We start from the raw sequence: 21,389 nt of genomic DNA, 5'->3' as shown, positions 1-21,389 counted from the left end.
AGCACAGCTACACACCCCCCTTCCAGCGAGCTCACACTCACTCACTCACAGAGCAGTTGCAGCCCTCTGAAGCCCCACTCTGGTGCCTCCTGCACACACTTAGACACTTTTTGAGCCGTCTAACTCAGGACCAAGACGTCCCATCTGCAGATAGGTAGGAACTCACGGGTTTGTTTAATGAATTCAGTGTCATGCGCAGGGTTTCTGCACAGGAGGACACTGGTGCTACTTAAAGAACATGATGTTCCCTCTTGTCTGTGTGCACATGGGCTCACAGCGAGGTGTGGAGCTGGTCACAGCAGCTTCTTTGTTGCTCAGGAACTTCACAGGACCTGTAGGATTTACAGACCATGTGCTTTGATGAAGAGTCTGGTGCTTCATCACAAACATGCAGTGTCACTTTTACACTTTTTTTCTGACTTTAAGGTGTAGTTGGGTTTTAATTTGTGCCTGTGTTATCTGGTGACCTCATGCCAGAGAATTTATGCATGACAGAGCTTTATTTCTGCAGCAGGAGGTTTTTCCACGCAGGAAGTTAATTGGTTGACATTTTATGCTGATGTAATTTAGGCACTGCACACTTTCTCTTACTCTGTGTGGAATATGAATGAGCTCTATTTTAGGAAACAGCAGAGGCAGGTTAGTGTGAGCGGAGCGTGTTGATCTGGGCCTGCTTTAAAAGAGTTTTAAAATATGTAGTTTCTTTTTGCTTTGGCTTCAAATGTTCTTTGGTGGGTGTGTGGAGGAAGTTTGGGGTTGGGAGGCTTCCATTAGTGCACGAGGACTACATATCCCATAAGTCATAGCATGTATTAAATTGACAGAGCTCTACCAGGTGTGTGCAGTAAGTTCAAGGGTCGCAAGCCACAAGGAGGTGTCTGTACGCACGACGCACCGGGACAGGTAGTAAAATAACCCACCGTAACTCACTGAAGTCATGATGTATGTGTTTTAGAAGAGGATAATTTAAATATGTGCACAAGTGTCAGGACAGGTTTATAGTCAGGGTGCAAACTTTGCAGAAGTCTGTGCATTCCTGTGCAAACAGCAGCGGCTCCAGTCGTCTGCACGCGGCGCAGTTTGACCTCTGCTGCAGCAGGTTGTTGTGTAACGCCGCGCGCTGCGCTGATGTAGTTACACAAGTGTCCGTGATGTGTCGCAGTGACGCTGCATGAATGAGCTCGGTCACAGTCACAGCTTCGTCCTGCTAAAGGCTCAGTCCACCCAAAATACGTTTGTATAATGTCTGTGTGCAGAGCATGAGGCGCAGGGACTTCAAATTTGATTTAATATGTGGAAGATAAAAGTGTTGCATGTCTTTCCTGACACACTGACAGTTATTGTAGACAGTCTTTCATGGTTATGATCCAGGTTTCACTGTAGTTTTCCTGCAAAGATTAAACATGTGGCTTCTGGTCTGATCGTGTTTGAGCTCAGATAAAAGAAAATCCAAACTAAAAATGACCTTCCTGTTGTTGTGCAGCTGTTTGGATCCAAACTAGAGCTGCAGACTTTAGTCAGTCACGATTTAACACCTGGTTGATTGTTTCAATGATATCAGTCAAATTGTCTTGGTTTTCTTTTTTTCTTTTGTTCTGTCATTTTAAACTCAACATTTTTGGGAAGTTGCAATGAGCATTTTTTATTTTTATTACATTTTTTTAGTCAGCAATTAATTGATTTATTTAAAAAAAAAGAAACCAGCAAATGAATAAATAGAAACCATTAGCTGCAGCCCTCATCCTTACCTCGTTTTTTTTTTTTTTTTTGTTTAATCAACATTTTTGGGAAGTTGAAATTAGCCTTTTTTTTCTACATTTTATAGTCTAATGATTAAACTAAATAACTGTTAGTTGCAACTCTTGTTCAAACTTTAAAGTTCTCATTATGGTGCTGAAACAGTGACGCTAAGTTTTTGCAAAAAAAAAAATGCTGTTGAAAAAGGAAACATTAACACTGACAAAAGTTCCACTGAAAACTAAAACACAGGCTTTAAAAATATTTATTTATTGTTATTATTTTGCATTCTTGTTTTTCAATGACAACCCTCTTTTTTCTTCACATCACTCTCGAAGGACTTTGTATCAAAAAGAGCTGATTTCTCCTCAGTATGAAGATTACATGTCAGTCACACTCTCCCTGCCCCCTCCCCTCAAACTCCTCCCCTCCACGCCAAGACAGGGACAGGAAGTTGAAAAAGAAAGGAGGAAGTGGAAAACCTGTCAGTGTAAAAAAAAAAAAAGAAAAAAGAAAAAGTAAAGTAGACCCTGACAGAAAAAGAGTGACATAAAAAAAATCAGAAGTTTGTCACCAAAAAACATGAAAGTGCTAATAAAAATTAAATAATTTTAATGTTTCCTTTACAACAGCAAATTTTATTTTTGACGCCAAAACTTTGTGTCACTGTTTCAGCTCCAGAAAATGTTGATCTTAAAATCACATAATAAAAGAATATTTGACTTTTTCAATTGAAATGAGCCTGTTGTATGTTTTTAAGTGAAACTGTAATCCTTTAATTCCAAATTTAATCTTTGAAGCTAAAACTTTGTGTCACCATTGTGCCTGTGACCTTGGACAACCTTGAGTTAGTCCCCACAGTGACACACATGGCTCCATGAGGCCTCGGGCTGAATAAATGCAGTTCCTCTGTTAATGATTCTGATAATAAGAGACACTCGTGGAAGACAAACGTCCTCTGTTTGTCTCTTTGTTTATCTTGTAAACATGTAGCAGCGTTTCATTCCCTGACCTTTGAAGCATGGCTGCCGCGTGTGTGATCAAACTGCTGCAGTAGCACAGAGCTGCCACCAGGTGGTGACATCATGATGGAGGACACGCTCCATCACTTTGTGTTCCAGCTCTGAATGAATGAATGAATGTCTTCAGTTTACCATGAGGAGTTTTTCCTCCACTGTTACAAATTATTTATTATCTGACGTGAAGTGTCTCCATGTGGGAGCTCCTCTTGGTGCTGAGATCATCCTGCACACCAACCGTCCCCTCTTTGTCCCTGTTGCCCAATCTTCTGCCTCTCTCTGGGTCACTGCCCCTTCACCCTCACACTCCCCGCCCCTGACCGCTGTGTACACACGTGTGCTGCCCACTCACATGTTTATCTCCTCCCACCTCCTCCTCTGCGCCCTCCCTCTTCCACAAACTCACTCTCACCCCCACTCTGTCTCTCTCTCTCTGTCTCTCTTGGTGGCTCTGGGTCCATAGGTGGAGGACAGGAACAGGAACAGGACAGGACACGCACCCTCGACACCACACAGCAGCACCGCAGACATGTCGGACTCCGAGACCGCCGCCGCCCCCGCCGAGGCCCCCGTCCCCGCTGCTTGTGCCACTATCAAGGCTGACCTGGACAAATGGTAGGTGATGGCGTGCACGCTGTGTGAATGTGGTTCTTCTACTTTTTCATGCAGAGAGAACACCAAACTCAGAGGAAGCTCTTGCAATCATTGCTCCACCTTCTGAGTGAAGTTCTGCCTCACGAGGCGCCTTCAAACATCTGTACCTGCGGAGATGATCCGGCTGAAGGTGGAGAGGCTCCGCACAAAAACGAACATCTCAATCGTTAACAAGCTGTGTGAAAACATCCACGCTCAGAGCAAATGTTACCCAAAATTCGGAGCTGATTGACCCGCGCGCAGCTCTAATGGCGCTTGAATTAGCAGACAGCAGCATCCTAAAATGCGCCATGTCAAAATGGAGTCTCTTCGCTGTGGTCGGCGCCGAAAACCACCAGGAGAGAACAGAAAATGTTGAAATGTAACTGAGTTGGACACCTCGGGTCTCTGCGGGGGGCGGGCGTTATAATAACTTGGGGGACCCTCTGCAAAGGGAGAGTGATTTTGGGATTAATGATGCTTGGCAGCGGGGTGATGTTGGATGCTCATCAGCACGCATGGATGGAGGCTGGGAATCTGCTTGCGTCACTAGCCTCCCTGTTTCCCCAGAATCCCTTGCGTTGTCGCTGCTGTCTCCTCGTTGTGTCAGCGGTCAAGGACACCAGCTCGATGGTGTTTTGTAGATTGTTGCATTTATTCTGATGCTGCTCTGTGTGTGTGCAGAGTGACATGACACTTCACACATCATCTCTGTAAGAGTCCATTTTGACAGACAGGGTCATGATGGAGGTGAGTGAGCTTTGATCAGATGGATTATCACTGAGCAGAACGCTTCCTGAACACTTGAGGGATGGTTTGACAACATGAATCTGCCTGTTTGTGTTGTGTTCGTGCAGAGTGGAGACATTTTGTTGAAGCTTTCTTGTCTGTTCCAGTCAGACTGTCGGGCCTTGATAAGGTGACAGTGAGGGTGTGAAGCCTTCAGATAAGACAGCAGGTTGAGGTGGAGGAGGGAGGGCTGACAGAGGGAGGCGTGGATGCTCGGCTAATCGAGTGTAACAGCTGTTGTGTCCACTTTGTGCACCCTTTATTTCCTGTCAGAAGACACGTCCATTTGTAGTTACATTTCTCTGACAGGTCTGTGCTCAGGTGTTGTGGGTGTCAATGATCCGTCACTGATGGGTCATTCGTGTTTCCGCAGACATCGTTGAGTCCTGGTGAGGAGCCATATTTAAACTTTACTGCAGCTTGTTAAAGAACAGGCTGGTCTATACTGGGAGCTCTGGCCAAGGTCAGCTCTCTATAGGGCGCTTTAAAGCACCGCACTGTGGGTCAGTGATGATAAGGTCGTCTCATGCTTCAGGTCATAGTTTCAGGGGTGTAACGAGTGATCAGTGATTTAGTATTAGCGATGCGAAGTGGAAATGTCAATACGTATCATCATCTTTAAGATATGCCTTTATTTTAAAATTCCCAGACGCCTGTGTGACCATTTGTGTCCAAGCTCACTTTTTCCAAAACTCTGAAATTTTCTGACATCATCTCATATCGATCTCAGGCCTCTGAACTGAATGGAATCAAAATGATATCATGGCGGCATTTGTGATATCAGCAAACATCATATTCTTGTCCAAAGATTTTATATTGTATTGCGATGAAACTTGTGATTTACACGCCTGAGCAGAACATGAACCAGTGACCCTTAGAGGTGGAGAGTCCAGTGGGACCAGCATATGGGGACAGACAGGGATAGTGCTATTTTGAATCCTCAAGAAAAGACCAGCGTCAGTGTTCTCAGCCGTTCACTGATTAGCAATATATTTGTCCAAACGCCCGACCACAGATCAGGAAACACCCTGTGTCCTCATGAGGACGTCACATTTTGGGTTTACTGCACCGTATACTTCATTCTACCGAACTCAGACCTGTTGTCCTCGTCCGTGGACACTTTGTGTGCCATCTAGAGGCAATAAGAGCACAATACACTAATTCATGGAAAAACAAGATGGCTGCCATCTCTGCCAAGTCAGTCTGCAGCTGACCCCGACACAAAAGTGGACTGAAACTTGTTTATTTATAATTGATGATGTTTGTAGTTTGATACGGCAACAAATTCGACCAGTTGTAGGAACAGTAACAAGCTGAGACGCTGTTAATTAGAGAGTACTCGTTTGAGGACATTGGGACTTTGACAGTGCTCACTTTTTTATACTCACCAGTTGCTACTGATCCCAAACAGCTAGGAGAAATAAAAAATGCACACTAAACAAAGGTTTGAGTCTCAGGAGGTTAAACCAGGAAACAGTTGATGCTTGGTCCTGTTCGCTCTGGATCCTGGTCCCTAATCTGTGAGCTAGACATTGCCTAACATTGTTCCCAACAAACCTTTGTCACATGTGAGCTGTGGTGACTTTCTGATGCTGTCACTGACCTCTGCTTTGGGAACATGTTGGTCAAATGAGCGTCTTTGAAATGCAGCAGCAGTGAGTCGAGGTAACACTCTGACATCTGTTTAAAGCTGGAGGTGGACATGGTGATCGCTGTAAAAGAAATAAAGGTCTAGAATAGTTTTAATCCAAGTTTATGAGGTTTGAATGAGGGCTGGGCGAACAGCTGAGAACATCGACAGTTGCTCTTTTTTCTTGGGCGTTTTTTGTCTCTTTATTTCGCTCATTAAATGGCCGAACTCTGCCGCTCACTTCTACGCGAATGTATCGGCAGTTGCTGGTTTGTAGGGCTGATGATTGTCACATGAAATTTGAAATACTCCCACTTTGACTCATGCACCCGCCCCCTTCATGCAGCCACTTATGTGTCATACATGTTAGTGATGCGTCGAGGCCGCTGTCCCGTCTGGATCTTCCATTTTATTCCAACCTCTGGGAGCCAACTGTAGATTCAACATGGCTGACTGTGTAATGAATACCAGAACTCTTCTGTATTTATAGACAGCACAGACAGACGCGTGTACGAGTGAGGCTGTATGTGCAGGATACCATGACATGTTCCCTGCCGTAGATCATGTTACCGCTCCACCTGACACCTGCTCCTTTTAACCAGACCGGCCACATAAGCCACAAGCTCACAGTCACACTCAGACTGAGACGTATGGAGGCGGCCATGTTGGCTTCAGGCCTCATGTTGAGGTGATGAGACGCTCTCTGTGCTCAGTGTTGGTCACATGTGATGTTTCCTCACAGTTTCAGGACGAGACTTTTATGTGGTCTGACGGGAGAATTTATTTTCATGAGACTTTTATTCTAAGCAGTTACAGGAGCTGTGACCTTGTCAAGGTCACACAGAGGTGAAGGATGAGCAACAGGCTGTGAGCATGTGAGGTCACAGTCTGGGTTAAAATATGACACGCGCAGTGTTTTTGCCTTCACATCATTTTAATACTCAAACTGAAGTTTGTTTCCATGCACGTGTCTACAGCAGCAGCTGATGTTAAAATGCTGCAGCTGTGTTTCTTCGGTTGTTGATGAAGGCGGGACCAGTCGTGTTATGTCATGTCTTTCCAACTTTGGTAACTTTTGATTTATTCTTTCCGTATGCCCTGCGCACATCTCCACATGCAGTCATTTTTAAAAATGCAAATCAACTTGTTTCAAATGATTAAAATGTCGCTCTAACACACAGACCTGCAGCGTTGGCCACGTCTACACACAACATTCCAGTTTTTGTTGTTATTCCAGAATCAAATACTTTATTGATCCCGCAGGCTAGACTGATTGATAGGTAGATATGTAGTTAAAGTGGAAGAGTTAGAGCTGCTTCTTTGCATAAAACTATATGTTTATCCCCAAAAGTATAAAATAAATAAATAAATATATAAATAGAATAAATGAATAAATGAGAGGGAGGAAAAGGTGAAAGGAAATCATGAATTACAGGTTGAGGATCGTGTAAGTGCAAAACAGTACACTTTAGTTTAAGTACATGTTATATTGATGTACAAACTTTGCAAGGTCCAAATCTGTCGAAAGGTTTTTTTCCACTTACAGCACGTCCCCCTGATTCTTCCATCTTGAGGGTTCAGTCTGTGCTCTCTAGATCAGTGGTTCCCAACTCGTGGACCACAAGTGGGTTTGTTAAAAAAAAACAAAAAAAAAAAAAAAACACTTGTGGTCCATTTTTTTAAATGCAGTGAATTTCCAGCACAGAGCTTTTATTTTGAAGTGCCATTTCCTGCTGTTAAATGAGTGACTAACAGACAGCTACTTGACAGAGACGGCAAACTCATTTGAGGATATGGCCAAACGCTGTGTGACCCTGAACGAATGACTCAGGAGAAATGTGGAGCAGTTGGGAGCTTCTGCTCGAGACAACACATGGAGGGACCCTCAGCTGTTGTGAAGGAGTGATTGATTATTTCCAAGGACAGTTGTTGATAATTCAGAAGTCCAACTTTCTTATTTCCAGCCGGTAACAGGCCCATTCCTGAAAGAACAAAGTTTTCTCCTTGTAATGTTGTGACTGTCTGGATATAGACCTAATTCAACCTTTTCAGGATTTTCATCAGAAAATAAAATGTTTTTTATTTCATGAGGAGTCACAGGAAGTCCTCAGGCCATAGAGCGTTCAGTTAAAACTATGCAGCTGAGCAGGCTTATCCAGCAGCTGCAGAAGTCAGAGATGTCATATTTTAGTTTGTGTTCTATTGTTCAACAGTTGTTTGATAAACTGCTGCTACCTCTTGCACTCCACCCCCATTTTGTAGCAGAAATGCCTAAAATGACATACCCAAATTAAAATGACTGTAGCTTCTGAACCGCTCTGACTACATGCATGCATGAGGTCTTACCAGAAAGAAAACTCCCTGAAGTTTCTTGTGAAAGTGTCAGAAACACTCTAGGTGATACAGAGACAGAGTAATGGGCCTCTGAAGTCAGTAAAAAGTTGAAGATTTTGCCTAAAATAAAATAAAATAAAAAATGATTTTCAGGATGAATAACTGTCTGTGGCTTCATCTGAGCAGGTAAATGACACTGTGGGGCTGTAGGCACACTATCAATGAACACTTGTTTCAAATTTGAAGAAGACTGCTCAAAGTATGACCATTCTACAGTGTTTTTACCATGAAAAGATCCAGGCGGAGCTCCAAATGACAAGCCGGTCACTCTGCTTCAAAACAGTCCTATCAGTGATCAAACAACACTCAGCCAGCTTCAAACATTGTACCTTATTGAAATCAGGTGTGATTATGATAGCTGATGTTGTTTATGACACAGAAACACCATAAAATATCACCAAATAAAGCCATATGAAACGTGAAAGTTATGATCCCACTTTCTAGACGGTATATCTCAGCCAAAAATAGTGGTAGGAGTGAGACTCTTACCTTTTATAAACCAGCTAAGTCCCCGCTAACAGCTCCACATAAGATCACGAGTAATCCTTTAACTTTTCCCCTCGAAAAACGGCATGACATGACTTGTCACCACTCATCGTGATTTTGGACTTTGTGTGTTTAGGCTGCTCTGGTGTGAAATGCATAATAAATAAAAGAAAAACGATGTTATTTTTGAAAAGTCGAGAGCTTCCTGAATCCGGCAATATCAAACATCACATGGTTTGATGACGTAGTGCACCTGGGAGATACCATTTAACAGAGGAGGAGGGGGCGAGGACGTTGGCGTCCTGGTGGAGTTAGAGAGGTTAAACACAATCAGAGGATTTGAACTTCTTTGATTCTCAGTTCTCATCATGTTGATGCTTTTTAAACCTCTCAGAGAGGCGTCAGACATTCCTCTGTGCAGGATCAAACCCAGGACGACACAAGATGCAGTTTTTGTGCAGGAGACTCTGAATGTTGATACTGACTGACACACAGAGCACAGTGTGGGCTGTCGGTTCTTCTCTGCTAATATTTACCATGAAACTCCTCAGTATCAGGTTGGTTAGTGGAGAGTGTGTGTACTTTGAGACTCTGGGCTCTTTCATAACCTACACACACACACACACACACACACACACACACACACACACACACACACACACACACACACAGTCTCCGTTACTGATTGCCTGCAGTGTGTGCAGACACACATGGACATTCTTGAAACCGGCTGCTGGTTTTCATTTTGGAATTCGGTGACTTGGCAGAAGTCGGTAATGTGAGTGTTGTAGTGGTGTCACACTGGCACCAATATACCCACACACACACACACACACCCACACACACACACCCGCCCCCTCCACGCTGCACCATCCATCATCACTCTTCGTCAACACGTTTAAAAATAGAGTTTCTTTCTCTGACTTCCTGCTCTCTGTGTCGCGAGACAAATCTTCCTGTAGTTTGCACACAGCACAGTTTAGTATTGATGGTAATAAAAATAAATAAATGCCTCCACTGCACTCACACTCTACACAATTGCAGATACACATCATGCACTTATTGCCAGTGTGTGCAGTTAAAATGTGATTTTAAAAAAGTCATCATGCATATTGTTGCACGTTAAAAGTTATTGCACTAAAGAAAAAGAACTGTTCCATGTTGTGAGTTGGCTTCAGGTCAGAGTTCAGGATGTGGAAGGCTTCAGGGTGGAGACTGTTTATGAATCTTGTCTTGCGTGTGTTTGATGGACCTGAATTTTATTGTAACTGAAGTGTTCTCCTGCACAAGAATTTCCTTCAGGATAAATAAACGTCTGTTGAATTAAATGAATGATGTCCAGAGATAATAAAGCAGAGCGCACAGGTCGGTCATCACGCTGCACAAACAGTCAAAGTTAGCTTTTTCCTGACATACAGTGTTTTCTCAGTACGACAGGATGTGAGTCCACTGATCCAGAGTTAGTGTGCGATGTGGATTTTTCAGACTTCCAGTTTTAAGTCTACATTTTCTTACAAGTGATGTCACCCAGTGTCCAAACTGTAGGATCAATGTCACATGTTCAGAAATGCATGAGATTTTATGAACTGTTGGAGTCTCCAGTCGGACTGAAGCACTGACATAAAAGTTTTTGTGGTTTCCAAGAACAAAATTTCACAAAGTCCTGTATCGTAGGCAACTGGACTTGTTTGAGTTTCTTGGAGACGTTTCGCCTCTCATCCAAAAGGCTTGTTCAGTTCCAACTAAATAAACAAAACGTCTTCAAGCTACTTAAGCAAGTCCAGTTGCCTACGATATAGCACTTAAGATTACCATGACCTGGTGACTGAGAGGCTTCACCAACACGTGCACAAATTTTCTTCAGTTAAAATTTACCTGACATTTAGACGCACAAGTCAGTCTTTAGACGCTTTGCGTAACTAAAGAAATGTCTTTCTCCCTGCGGTGGCTCGCTGAACTCTTGTGCTCGTAAACATAGTCAGACTACATTAAAAGTTTTAAACAAAGTCGCTGTAAGTCCTTCATTTCCACAATCTTGTGGACTGAGCACACGTTTGATAAAACGGAGTTAAATCTCTCGGCATCCATTTTGAAGCTCTCTGTGTGTTTGTTTCCTTGCGGACGAGAAAAGGGGGAGCGCACATTTCCGGGAGGGCGTGTCCTTTTCAAAAACGCAAGAGTTGCTTTGTTGCCGGCCGTTTTCTCCAGTGTGTTAAACACACTTTAGAAAGGAGTGTCCCCAGACTATCAGAAGCCGGAGATCTCTGATTGTCTGGTGGCGAGACTACCTTACATTTAGTTGCACACACAAACCCCTTCATGTATCACCAAGCACTCGTTTACACGCTGACCTGTACTGGTCATCTGGTAAGTTTAAACATTTTTATTTCCTGAGGACAGCACATTTTAAAAGTCTTTGCAAAGGGAGCGCTGCATATTTGAAGCGCCAAGAGATGAGAGATGTTTAACTTTGGGTAAACACCACCAATAGTTTATATTACTATATGTTTCCTCTCATGAACACATTTGGCTCCTTCATGCTCAGTATTAGATACTACACAGAGACAGATGAAGCCTTCTGTCTGTGCTCTGTTCATTTTATCTGTATTTATGCACATTTTGTGAAAATGTACGGATCAAGCGGAACTGAGCAGTACACCACAGATCATGATTGTCGTCAGTGTAGCGCGGTTCAGGTGAGATACAACTGTAGGAAACGATGAGGACATTTAAAAAATGGCAAAACAGAATCTGTAACAGTGGGGAAAAAGTATTTAATGGCCACACAGGCCACAGTCGTCCACAACAATGCCTTTGTTCAAAGGTACATTATTACAGCCTTCTCCAGAAACACTTGACTCCACCCTCTAGTGCCATCTAGTGGCTGTATTCTTGCCAACATAAGGACAGTGACATTTACAACATTTGGAACGAACGCATCTGTTATCATACGTAATGGGAGTGTAAAGGAGCCCACAGAGCGGCGGGTCCTTCCCTTCATCCAGAGCGAGCACTCCACCGTGCATCCACAATTTCACTTCTGCAGATATTCTGTATCGAAGCAACAAGACGCGACCAAAGGGTCGCAGCTCATAAAGCCCCTCAGTAGCGCTCTCAGGTGCTCCCAGCTGAGCGTTTCCTGGGTTTTTCTAGAATCTTCAAAGACCTGCTCACTCCTCAAAGATGACTTTTAACCAGTTTTTTAAGTTGCACATATGTTTTTATCCTGAGGCCAGCGTATTTGTTCAATTCTCCTGAGATGGGAGCGCTCTCAGAAAAAACACGCTGCCAAACCTGCAGCGCTCAGAGCAAAATGAGTTCTCAGCGCCTCGTCATGCTGCTGGCGTTTGTAGTGTAAATATGCTGTGTCACCATTGCAAATCATTTTTAAAATACACTGACCTGGTTTACAACACTGACCTGTTGTTGAGGTTTCTCTAGAATCTTCAAAGACTCGCTCACTCCTCAAAGATTTTAAACCTGTTTTCTCAAAACTCAAATCTATGGTTTTTAGAAGTGATCCACAGAGTCACTCACAGCTCGGAGACGTTGGATCACACGTAGACATCACTTTGTGTGATGGGGTCATAAACCCAAAAAGTTTGGGCAGCGCTCTCTGAAGGCGCCCATTATTGATCGGCATGCTCCCCGCTGGGTAATGACACCGCACACTCAGCCTTAATCACATGATCTCTGGACAAAATTCGGCCTCGCCATCATCTTTTACTGCCTGCACCTGCTCAGTGATCCATTATGCATGTTGGTCCCAGAGGACGGACTCCAGTGAGCTGCGTCTAAATAATTCAGCCCTCATTTCCTGATTGTGTTCAAGACAAGAGGACGACGTCACTCTTCACTCGGCCTGAGTGGAGATGAGTCGGACCTGCTGACATCACTGCGTCAGGAGGCAGCTCGTGAAGTTTGGATCACAGATCATGCTGCTGATTTGATGCAGGTGAATTCACTGATTTCACTTCTCCGGTTACAATCTTTGTTTAAAGATCTGGATCGGCCTGGTCGCCATGACAACCCAGCTTTGCCCCATGACCCTGTAACATGACCTCGCTCAGAGTCGGGCTCTCTCTCAGGAGATTGCACGATACTGCGGTTGTGGTGATGTCATCGCTTCCCCTCCCCCCTCCACTCGCCTGCACATGTGAGCGCTCTGCTCTGATGTTTCCTGTGATGCACAAACATGCATGTGTGCAAACATGTCAGCAGCTCAGGGTTAAAGATAATGCATGTGCTTTTATTTTGAAAAATACAAATATGAGGAAAGCCCGTGCTGTCAGTGTTGCATCATAAACCTCACGCTGGTTGGATGATGTTTGATTGGTAGCTTTTCTTTCGGCCTCTCGAGCGTCACGGCAGCTGCTGTGTCGATCTGATTCGTCCGTCAGCTCCTCTCAGGATGGAGACGTACACGCGTGTGTGTCGTGTTGGACGGATTATCTGACAACACACTGCAGTGATGACCCAACATCAGTGCAGCAGGAAGTCCAACATAAGCACTCATTGACTCTGTCCACACACACTGTAACACACACACTGTAGCGCACACAGTAGCACAGACTGCAACACAGCAGCAGATATGCACGCTGGCAGTGACACAAACTCGATGGTTCCCCTCTCCTCACACACACTCGTCCCTCCTGGCGGAGCAAAGCGCTGAGTGATAATCTTTAGCAGCCAGCTGTGTGTTACATCACTCACCGGCAGCCGGCCACACACACACACACACACACACACACACACACAAACACACGTGCAGATAAAGCAGCAGAGATCAGTGTGTGAGGCTCAGAGAGGATATTAAAATGGTGGTGACGCTGTGATGTGATGGCGTGTTCACATGTTGAAGAGTTGCAGAAGAGTTTTGTAAAGTACGTCTGCATGTGACGAGCTGTGTGAGATCTGATGAATAACGCCTCACGTGATGTCATTTACTTGCTGAGTTGCATTGTGGGTAACGTACAGTTTACAGTGGTACAGGAAAACTCTTTGTCAGATCTACCAGGACCGAAAGATGCTCCACTGTTATGGCTTTTTTTTTTTTAATGAATGATTTTGCCATGTTCATTTCCTGTCACTCCTTCACAATAAAAGCTCCCCTTTGTTTTGCCACACTGAGGCTGATATCAGTGAGATAAATTTACAAACCGTCTCATGCATGTAATGTTTCCTGTGAATCCCTGGAGCCCAGTCGTTCAGAAGTAAACAGATCAAACTTTAAACGGGTTGTTCAAAAGACAAAAAAGGATCCTGAAATCAGATTAGATATGTAATCAGCCTGGATCAAACCTTCAGTATATGGTTCAAAACTTTTAGTAGGATTTAGACACAATTTGCAACCCTAATATATGAATTAATTTATATTCTGCAACTGTTAGAGAGCTCAAGCAGATAAAGTAGACATGAGGCTGCAGTAAAGTAAAAAAGATTTTGCCCCAATAAGTTAATATCTCAAATAGTTGCTAATATGAGACAAAAATGATTTAAAGTCTTGAAGATCTCTGTTTTGTTCTTTGTCGAACGTCGCTTTGAAAAACTGGCACAGAAGTAAAATAGATGAGCTGATGCTGATGTCAGATCAACTGGGCGCAGCACATATGAATGTGATTTGATCCTCTGAGGGGATGGCGGACTCCGCCACTCACAATAAAGAAACAGTACATGCAGAGGTATTTACTGAATGTTTATATAGTGAATGTCTGTTGCTCGTCCTTTAAACAAGTATTTCTACATGTCAGATAAGAATCTGTTGGTTTAATGGTTTTAATAATGAGCAGGAGCTGCTTTGGTAATAAACTGAGTCAGGACAGAGAGAGTGATGTTCAGGAGGATGAAGTGGAGGAGGAGCAGAACAGAGGGATGTTCAGATGACGTGATGGGAGGAGCCAAAGGTTTTTGGTTCACAGTCATGCATCATGAAGCTCCACCTCCTGTAGGCTCACCCTCTTACCTCCGAGTCATCTCTGCATGATCACGCAACCTCCCTCCCTCTCTGGTGTCCGATCACACAGATGGGTTCATCCACACAGCTCTCTCTATCCCTCCCTCCATCCCTCTTCCTCTTGTTGGCTCCCTCCCTTCTGCTCCATCACTCTAATGCACTGTGGCAGCGTCTGCTGCTGTGTTTGCCCTCCGCATGGAGGCCTGAAATAATCTGTTAGCCACTGTTCTCTCTTTCTCTCCCTCAAACTTTCATCCCCCCTTTTGTCCCATCGTTCTTTCTTTGGTTTACTTGTTTTCTTTCTCTCTCTTTCACCCACCTTTCATTGTTTTTGACCTTTCTTTCACCTTTTTCTAGAATAGTATCAGTAACATTGTTAACACTGTGCTACATTACAGAGAAATACAAACCGTACTAATGAACCTTCATTAATATAGGCCTATATTTTATCTCCAAGTGCACGTCACACACTGAGCGAGCCGCCTGTTAATGACGCTGTGGGCTAATGGGCATGTAGCTACTTCCATGTTTCAGATGATACGTCATGTTTGTAGTCGACCAATGAAGATGAGTTTACATATCACCTTGGGTTCGTCCTTCACCTTCTCAAAATGATCCCACACTTTGGATTTCCTGCCCGACATGTTATTAACTAGCCTGTGGAATAACCGCAGGTACCAGCCCTGGAGATTAACCTGACGAGGACACTTCCTGTGTCTGTCCTTTCAAAGTAAAGTCACACATGGTCCAGTCATATAGGTTTGGATTTATTTTGACAAGGTGCAGCTCCTGATAGAGTTTCACATTTGTTTGTTTTTCTGCGACTAAGCGACCAATGAAATCTTTCCGACTAATGACCTCTCTGCTCGACTAATGTTTGGTCGGGGGCAGCCCTACTGTTGGTGAATGAAATGTGTCTGATTGGCAGTTCAGCTCAGCGCACAAGAAAAGAAACAGAAGTGAGGAAGGTAAACAAATAGCTAACATCAAGAGGGAGTGCGACCAAGACAGCTTGTAACGTAAGATTATTTTTCTGAAGCCACTAAGTGTGTTAAATGCTCTATTCTTTCAACATTGGATTGTGTCGTCAATGTGCAAACTGACTAACGAGCTCCAGTTTTCCTTTTTGGACGACGAACACAGACCGCCGCTGTCTGCCGGTCTGGACAGATATTTGCTCTCACACGTGACGATGGCTGTCGGCTGTAGTGTTTGCAGTGTGCTCATGTGTAACTGTCTGGCTGAGACACAGGCAACATGAGGCGACACAACATTTGGCTTTTGCCGCCGCTAGTTCTTTGATGTCAGTTTGGTGTGTCTGGGCCTTATGGCTTGCAATGCAAACACAGCCACAGTGTCACATGATGATTCTGATGATGGCGACAGACGCAGTCCTCGAAACTGTCAAGGTATGACAAAACAACACTCAAGCCTGTAATAAGAACCAAATAATGGTTTGGCTTAAAAGAGTCTTGTTCAGCGTTTGGTTGTACTAATAGACCCTCTAAAGGAGGAGCGTGGACACTTCCTGTCTGTCCTTTCACATTAAAGTCACACATGGTCCAGTCATATAGGTTTGGATTTATTTTGTCAAGGTGCAGCTCCTAACAGAGTTTCACGTTTGATTTTTTTTCTGCAACTAAGCGACCAATGAAATCTTGCCGACTAACGTTTGGTCGAACATTAGGAGGCAGCCCTGCTGTTTTCTACATGTCTGTCTTTCTCTCTTGTTTCTACTTTACTTAATTGTTTTTTTCTGTGCAATATATTTCCATTAGTTTTAGTACTTGTAGTGTTGATGATCAAGCTTTGAAGGAGTTGATCTTGCATTGACGGGGACACCTAGTATTACTTCATCAGTCTTCCATGTCTTTATAAAATCTTCCAGAGGAGGAAAATCCTTCAGTTTCTCTTCACACATTTTGTTGCTGCTGCCTTTAAAGCCTGTTGGCACATGAAACACGCCTCTGTTTTGTCAACAGAATCGTTGTGGGGCAGAGTCGAGTCCGCTAACTGCTGACAAAAGCTCAACTAAAGCTCCGTCATTCCTCTTTCTGTGTCCAGCTCACATGCCGTCTGTGTGAGCAGGTGACACTGAACTGCAACAGCTGTTTGTGAACTGACGTGTTTTAAAGGTATTTCAATGTGTGTGTTATCTCGACTGAGATCTAACGGTCGTTAATCTTTGTTGCAGTGTGGCAGAGAAGGGAGCCGAGGGCTGCAAAGATCTGATGGAGGCCTTTGCTGCTTGTGTGAAGAGTGCAGCTGAGGGGACGTCATGAGGAGTCGCCCTCCAACCTCAAATGTAAGGATGTTGCATAAATCATTCACGGTCCACAACGAGCATTTCAGGCTGGGGTTAATTATCAGGTGATGCTTTTTCTGTGACTGAATAACAGCAGAAAACTGTCAGAGTGGAATCCTAAGTGCTATAGTGTAGGTATCTGGACTTGCTCGAGTTTCTTGAAGACGTTTCACCTCTCATCCAAGAGGCTTCTTCAGTTCTAACTGGTGCAGAGTGGCAGGCTTTAAACTCTGTGTCATCTACGTCAAACCCACCTACAATGCAGTCTCAGGATCCCTCCCCAGACGACTTAACACCCATTCTCACCTGGACCCATCTGACCCGAATGACACACATGATGGCCAGGTGGGTCAACGACTCGCATGTGACTTCAGCGACTCTGTAAAGGTTCACACCTACACAGAGTTTAAAGCCTGCGACTCCACACCAGTCTGTCAGAACTGAAGAGGACTCTTAGATGAGAGGTGACATGTCTTCAAGAAACTCAAGCAAGTCCAGCTGCCTCAGATACAGCACTTATGATCGCCCTGACCTGGATGACTGAGAATCTTCACCAATCTGCTGCTTAAGTCCAAATGTCTGCTGGGGAAAAAGATGTTCCTAAAGGGTCGGTAAACCAAATCTCACCACTTGAAATCTGCAGATAGTTTTGGATTCATTTAGATAACAGCTGCAATAAAAACTGCTCACAGTGGATTATCCACCAGGGTGATGTTTCTGTGATGAGAGATTTTTTTTTTTTTAAATGTCATTTTCCAAAGCTCTAAGCTCCACACATGAAAATCCAGTCGCTTCAGTTTTACTGAGTGGAGGCAAATCAAAACCATAAAACAATGAAGCTACTCTTTTAATGCTTGATTTACAAAAATGAAGCTTACGCTCATTCGAGGACTTCCCTTAAAGTTCTGAATGGCTCATGAATAAAGATTAACATTTAGAGAGCTGTTAGTCCTACAGCCACAGTCAGTGCGTTTACATGACATCAGAGAAAATGATTCATTGTGTCAGTCCGACTAAAACTGGACTTTTAAGATACAAGTAAACACGTTAGTCCGACTGAAACTGAATTCCTCAGAGTCAGACTAACACACCCAGATCATGTGACTCCTGCATGTATACAGTCAATTGGACCCAAACTCGTCGAGGCGCTCTGAGCATGCTCCACAATTTCCACCCCGGGCTTTGACCCGGAAGTCCAATAGCATTAAGGGCCAATCCCAATACTCCCCCTTAGCCCTACCCCTACATTTGCGCATTCCTGCGAGGGGTAGTGGTGTCCCAATTCCTTTTTGTGTGTAGGTGTAGGGGGCATGACGAGGGGTAGTGGGTATGAAACTAGCCCTTCAGGGCGAGGGATTTCAGATGCTGACTTGCCAGCGAGGGGTAGACGTCGTCATGGCTACCACCGAGCAAGAGAAGGGGAAAAAAGTTCATACATAGCTAACGTTACCGTCATCAGGTTGCTTGTTAGCTAGCTAGCTAGCTCGCACTATCTGGCGTCTGTCATCTGTCCTGTTCTGCAAAATTGTCGGACTTTTCACATTACGATAACACGCCAGCTAGCATAACTATGCTGCCTCATAATGTTAGCTGGTTAGCTAGCTAGCAGAAGTCCCCTGTCGTCTGTTATTCATCAAACGAAACATGATGAATGCGGCAAACGCGATCGGTAGGATGAATAAGACTTCATTGTAGATGCCGGTTGGAAATGTAGATGGCTCGCAGCTTCCTGTTTAAAATAGTTACGTATGCGTGAACGTAACCAACGCAGTGACGTAGTGAGTGGTGTCCCAATTCCTAGGGAAAGATTTCTACCCCTACCCCTCGTTGCTGCATTTTGAGGGCCAAGGGTTAGTGGGCAAGGGGGGGTGTTGGGATTGGGCCTTAATGTGTAAGAGAAGAAGAAGCCGGTAACAACATGGAGAAATCTCCATCCAGAGCCGTGACTTTTTGGATGGACCAAATGTACAGAGCTGTAAAGTTGTCCACCATGGTACCAGTTAGCTGCTAGCTAACCGTAGCTAACTTGTTTGTCCATTGTTTGGTCTGTGACGTAACAGGTCAACAGGAAAAAAGTCCAATACTAACAAGCTGAAAGGGGGCATATCTCCACCTATCGTAGAGGAGTCGCACATACTTGGCTCAATAAATGGATTCCCCTCCCGTGCTTGTATACTGGGACAAGGACAGTAGGCCAGTTAGATGTCACTGTGACTGGAAACAGACTGACTGACAGTTCTGAGACTGAGATAAGAAAAAAACAACACATTAGTGAAGGTGTAAATCCGTCCAGATTACAGATCAGACCACTGTGATTGGCTGTCATCCATCCACACAGTGTGACCAGATTCATAAAGTCCCCCCTCCACCCAAAAATATGTTTTACTTCTGTTTATGTCCCCAAAAAGTGCGCTGTAGCCAATTTAGGTGATCCAGAGAAAACATGCAGATTTTTCTTTGTCAACTGACCAATCGATTAGTTGAAGAGTAGATTTTCATTAGTTGACTTTAGCCCTAATTATCCGGTCGATGAAATTTTCCCACAATTTTTCCTTGAATGCCTCAAATGCTCGATTAACAATCCAAAAATGTGCTGATTATTTTCCTGTCGGTCTTCCAATGGGTTAATAGTTTCAGCTCTGACCTGTATAATGAATCTAGATTCAGATCATGAAGCGTCTTCCTCCGTCTCATCTCTCCTCCAGGTCCACTGCACTGAGTCCTCCAAGTTCCCAGCATTCCCTTCTGCACAACAGCACTGGACTGAATGATGACAACTACGATGACGAAGAAGATGATGATGATAACATTGAAGATGATCATGGTGTGACAAACGTGTTGATTCGGGCTAAATTTGGGATGTGGTGGCAGTAACCACAGTTTCCTCCCCCCTGTCCTCCCCCAGTTATAGGCTTATCTGATGTCCCTCAGTCTTACCACCGTTCCCCTCTTCCTCTTCTTCCCCCTCCTCTTCCTCCCTCCTCGGCTGACATGCAGCGCACCAACGTGTAGACAATTCCAGATGAGCTGAGCTGTAATGTAAATTGTCGACTTGAGATGAATACTTATAAATGGAAATAAAAGTATCAAATAATTGGTATAAAAACAGAGTGTGATTTTCAGACTCTTTGTTTCACCATCGGAGGACGGACGACTTCTTTGAGTAAGAACCCTGAACATAAAGTCGTAGTTTTGTCTTGTATGTCTGAACATTTCAATGTTTGAGAGTCTAAAATGGACCAAAAGAAAACAATTCCACTTCTTTAATTAACCTTACACAGTGGTACAAAGTTGAAGGTGCTGCAGCAGGACCATCGAAGTCAAACAAGAATCGACACACTGTGGGGAACCTAAGGCTGCTGTCAGCCCTAGAGTGGTCTCCTTTGGTCTGAATCAGGGACTCATGTTGTTCCAAAGTTGTATAATTGCCTAGAGTTGGTTGGTGTTCTCACGGCAGCATTTACAAGAGGACCAGATCAAATGCCTTGTGTGAGAAAGCTGCTCTTGATTTTTTTTTTTTTTTTTTTTTTCTTAAAGATATGTTTTTGGGCACTTTAGCCTTTAATTGATAGGAGAGAGGGGGAGAGAGAGAGAGAGAGTGAGTGACATGCAGCAAGGGGCCACAGGCTGGAGTCGAACCCGGGCCGCTGCGGCAACAGCCTTGTACATGGGGTGCCTGCTCTACCACTAAGCCACCGACGCCCCAAGCTGCTCTTGATTGGTCAGAATTTCCATGTGGGAAAAATCCAGGAAGTAAAGCAAACGTTGAAGAAGAGTACACTTGCAAGATAAATGTGACACTTTCTAATGTCACAATGGAGGGACAACTACGCAGGTTGATTTTAGCGCTGCTCATCGTGGACTATATTGCTGTCATTGTTCATTTTAGTCAAACCATACAGTTTGAAAATCACCTACAGTGTACAGCCTGCTGATGTTAGACTCTGAAATGCCCTCAAATTCAGTCAGTTTTTGTAACTTTAGACTTCATATCTCGACAGTGACTGAACTGATATTCACCGTTCAAACTAGATTTAAAATGATTCTTTGCAGTTTGACTTGTGAAGTTAGCCTTTACAAATCTCTTACAATGTTGGTTTATACTAAGAGACATAGAGTGGTGATAGGTCCAGGGTGTTAGTGTGCCGTGAGGGCTCTGAGGCTAGCTAGATTACCTGAAGACACAGAGCACCACCCTTTACAGATCAAAACTACATCACCTAATTCACGCAATGTCTGTCTTCCGTGTACTACTGCTGTAGCATCACTGTATAGACTCTCAAAACAGAAGCTAATGCATTTTAGCCAGGAAGCTAACACCAATTGTGTGTCTCAAATCACATACTTCCGTTAGCACACTTCTATGTAGTATATTATGTGCACTATGTACTCATTGGCGTGGTGCGTGAATTTCGACAGGGTAGTGTTGTCTCAAACCAAACA

The 21,389-nt window shown here is 44.0% G+C and overlaps 1 long non-coding RNA gene across 2 annotated transcripts; it reads left to right on the top strand.

Annotated features, from left to right (window-relative positions):
* LOC117267938 (uncharacterized) lies at nt 1-20,056 on the top strand. 2 transcript variants are annotated; one of them, XR_004502615.1, is made up of 4 exons: nt 1-154; nt 3,220-3,371; nt 16,836-16,946; nt 19,652-20,056. It is a non-coding gene; the product is annotated as an uncharacterized LOC117267938 (long non-coding RNA). The 2 variants fall into 2 exon arrangements; XR_004502616.2 differs by lacking the exon at nt 1-154 and adding an exon at nt 807-903.
* Nucleotides 20,057-21,389: the final 1,333 nt, after the last annotated feature.

The sequence above is a fragment of the Epinephelus lanceolatus genome, chromosome 18 (assembly GCF_041903045.1).
Source record: "Epinephelus lanceolatus isolate andai-2023 chromosome 18, ASM4190304v1, whole genome shotgun sequence".
Taxonomy (NCBI): Eukaryota; Metazoa; Chordata; class Actinopteri; order Perciformes; family Serranidae; genus Epinephelus; species Epinephelus lanceolatus.
The sequence above is the reverse complement of the archived record's forward strand: the minus strand, read 5'-3'. Positions and strand labels throughout refer to the sequence as shown.